A 3,927-nucleotide genomic window follows, 5' to 3' on the forward strand; every position below is an offset into this window, starting at 1 on the left:
CAGCAGATCTACAAGCACACGTAGATCGGCTGTTTTCACTAGTTTAAATCATTTTCAAAATGATAAATGCATAACAAACGGTTTTGGACATACAAGGATTTCACCCGACAACGACGATATATAAGAGTTTATTATGTAGCCTAATACTTTTGAGTTATTGTCTGCCATGCACCTTCTGTCAACACACCACAGCCTGTCTCCGCCCCCAGGCAAGGCAAGCCAACGCTGTGCTTAATGAAAACATGTTATCGGCTTTCCCTGTACTTTATTTCATAACAAACACCCACCCGCTTCATCTCTTATTGATAGTCATAAAAATCAATTAAAACACAGTAGGCCTAGGTCCAGAGCTATAGAGCTGCAAGTAGAATGCTTGAACTATACCCTGCTGTTTGTTTGCCGAATGAGCCCAGAAGCAGAGCTCCGCGACGGGGCCCATGCATGCCCACACAACAGCCTCCCTGTTATCCAGTCGTCCGTCAGAGTTCCGGGGAGCCGCCATGAGGACGCTTTTCTTCAGGGGCGTCACAAGGGGGGGAAATGTGGGACTGAGTTACTATAGGGCCCAAAAGTATTTTATACTTTAGCTATTGAAAAATAGCAGATATACAAGCTCACAGCGCGGCACCGAGTGCCGTGCTGCGAGCTTGTAGATCTGCTATTTTTGAAAAGTCGTGAAAATGTGCTTTTTGCTTCTTGGGGACCCTGGAACTAAATATTCTGAGATGGGAGTCCGTGGCCAAATGCATATCATTTTGGGGGTCCTTCACTTGAAAATGTTTGAGCAACACTGACATAGAAACATAGCCTTTTCAAAAAATATTCAAGAAATATTCAAAGACTATTTTTCAATAGTTAAAGCACAAACTAATAAATAATAATGCGTTCCTCCCAGTCTAAATGGGTTAAACCCCCTCCCCACCTATGAAGAACATTCATGGGGGGCCCACAGTGACTCCTTGTACCCATCAGGGCCCAGAATTTGGTTTCTAGGGCCCAGAAGTATTTTATACTTTAGCTATTGAAAAATAGCAGATATACAAGCTCACAGCGCGGCACCGAGTGCCGCGCTGCGAGCTTGTAGATCTGCTATTTTTTAAAAGTCGTAAAAATGTGCTTGGGGGGCCCCGCACTCCCGCAGTGACTGCTTGTACCCATCAGGACCCAGAATTCCCCTGGCTGGGATGAGGACGGGGGGGATCCGGAGCGCGGCAGCGGGCCGCGGCCATACGGCCCTGCCCCCTTTCCATCATTATCTCTCTTCATTTCCTGTCCATCCTGCAATCATCCTGTCTCGGCGCAGGCCACTGCCCTGATTACCCCGGTGCGGTGCAGGATCAGCAGTCCTGGCCCACAGACAAGGCAAGGCGAAGGCAGGCGAAATCTGCAACGGGCCCCCATCATCATCCTAAATGATAGCAGCTGCATCACCTACTAGACCATACCATTGGCACGTTCCACAAAGGGGGAGGGCGGCGTCGTCGTCTGCGAGGCTATAGGAGACAAAGAGACGTTTAGGCCGCGTACCATTTTACTCCGATTTCCTAGACATAGACAGTCTGTGTATTGTTCGGGTGCGAGAGTTAATCAATGCAATATGTGAATGTTATTAGTTGTGTGTCCGTATAAGGACAGCGCCATGTTAGCAGTTGTGTCCGTGCGTTGAGTCCCGCCATTTTACTCTTGTCAGCGTATTTTGAACCCCGTCTTTGCTGAGCCATGGAGGATTATTATGCAAAATAGTCATGTGTTCCCTATTTCATATAGCGTTTTATCTTGTTCCATGTGCAGATATCGCGAGTTCAGCTCATCCCTCCGTGTAAAGGGCTTCCAAAAGCTGAAACAGTTCGTGTTATTACACAATCAAGTAGTAATATCAATGATTGCGTTCCCAAGCTGTGCAGGAAGTATCGCGTTCCCCCGGAGCCTTTGAAGGCTTTCGTCAAACTATCACTTTTAATTTCTGATTCAAAAGCTTGTAGAAGACATGCAGCGGTGGCTACAGAGCAGCACACCATTTTGTTTTTTAATCTCTCTGCTGAATCATTTCATTTCTCAACCTCAAAAACTATTTTTTATTTTCCCCCCAGAAGGGAATAACACGAAAAGGACACCTCTTTGGAGATGAAACAATGCAATCACACACACAGCTCACCCCTCCCCACACAGAAAATCTCCTGACAAGAAGAAAGAAATGCTCTCTCTCTCCCCTCGGCTTTATCGCTGCATCAGCCAAACCCCCTACATCCTATTAGAAACCTAACAACACCAAAACAAGACAGTTAATCGGCGTAAATAGACTTGTCTGATGGACAGACGGACATGACATGAAACACTAGCCATGGTTGCCATGTTTTGTGCGTACTATTAGACAAGGTGATTGCATAAATGTGAGTGAGTGAATGACGAGCTCAATCACTACCATGGCCAAACCTCAAAGCGATGGAACTTCCGGTACCAGCTTCGCTCAACATTCAACTTGAACCTGTGTTCCATGTTCAACGTCCAGTCCAGAGTCCAGACCATGGTTTCCTTAATGTCGGCATTAACCACCTAAAGCCCTATTGTTGTTGTACGATGAATGGTATACATAGCAGATCCACAAGATCACAACATGCCCAAAATAAGGACGCCAATTTGAAAATATTAAGATGGGTTCTTATGTTTTGCCTGTGTGTGTGTGTGTGTGTGTGTGTGTGTGTGTGTGTGTGTGTGTGTGTGTGTGTGTGTGTGTGTGTGTGTGTGTCGTGATTGTATGCGAGTGAGCGCTTTTGATGAAAAACATTCTCCCTTTACAGGAACTGATCATAGTGTCTAGTAGGGATGTCCCGATACCGATACCAGAATCGGTACCCTAACCCTAACCCGATACTGGCCTATTTTGCTCTACTCGTACTCGTCCGATATTGCTCACGGCAGTGCCAGATACCATTTTGTTTCATAAATGTGTTGGTAACAACATATCAAAAGTCCCTAAGACACAGTTTTGTGTGTGTTAGTTCAACTAATGAAGAGTGTTTCACCTTCTCTCACTCTCGGCATGACAACATCATTATTTAAGTTTTATTTTGGAGCGCCACACACTGTTTAAGCACTTAACTTACAGTATCGGTATTCGGTATCGGCAAGTACTCAAATGAAGTACTCGTACTTGTACTTGGTCAGCAAAAAAGTGGTATCGGGACATCCCTATAGTGTCTAGGTTGGATGTGATGGTTGTCTCTTTGTGTGCAAAGAGTCCCAGAACCGTGCTGACATTCCTGCCACTGCATCCACCCCTCCATCACTGCACCACCACCACCACCCCTATCCTCGTCATCTCACCGTCCTTCTAAACCCCCTTTCTCACATCTAATCTGTTCTAAATAATTATATACATTCTTTTTTTTCTTTTCTGGGTTTTTCTTTCTATTTATAGCAAAGTCACTTCAGTCCTCGGCTGTCTTTTTTTGTGTCACTTTTTGAAACCCCCTGACCCTGACGATGAGAGAACTGAGAAGTGACACGTTTTAAGGAGTGTTGTACCTTGAGGTTTGGGCGGGGAGGGGGTTGAAACGCAAAGCAATTGTTTTATTCCTCTTTGAAGAAAAAAGAAATGCATTGAGATGTATTTAATGGTGCAGACATGTACGCGACAAATTGATTTAAAGGAAAAAAGAAAAAGGAAAGAAAAATAAATTATACATTCTTGTAGAAATATTTTTAAAAGACCCTTTTTGCAATTAAATTATTTAAGAAATGTGACATCCCCTCTCATTGTGTGGGTTAATCAATTGTGTCTGTGTGTGTGTGTGTGTGTGTGTGTGTGTGTGTGTGTGTGTGTGTGTGTGTGTGCGTGCGTGCGTGCGTGCGTGCGTGCGTGCGTGCGTGCGTGCGTGCGTGCGTGCGTGTGTGTGTGTCCGTACGTGTATCCATGCAGAACTGGCT

At 45.1% G+C, this 3,927-nt stretch overlaps 1 pseudogene across 1 annotated transcript in view; it reads left to right on the forward strand.

Annotated features, from left to right (window-relative positions):
* The window catches only part of LOC308287932 (ephrin type-B receptor 3-like), a 76,441-nt pseudogene extending 73,106 nt beyond the window's left edge, over window positions 1-3,335 (forward strand). Inside the window, exons 10-11 of the transcript in view lie at window positions 1,792-1,867; window positions 3,237-3,335. The product of the transcript in view is annotated as an ephrin type-B receptor 3-like (transcript). The remainder of the gene's footprint in view (window positions 1-1,791; window positions 1,868-3,236) is intronic.
* Window positions 3,336-3,927: the final 592 nt, after the last annotated feature.

This window comes from Nannobrachium achirus (assembly GCF_963921795.1).
Source record: "Nannobrachium achirus genome assembly, chromosome: 1".
Classification (NCBI taxonomy): Eukaryota; Metazoa; Chordata; class Actinopteri; order Myctophiformes; family Myctophidae; genus Nannobrachium; species Nannobrachium achirus.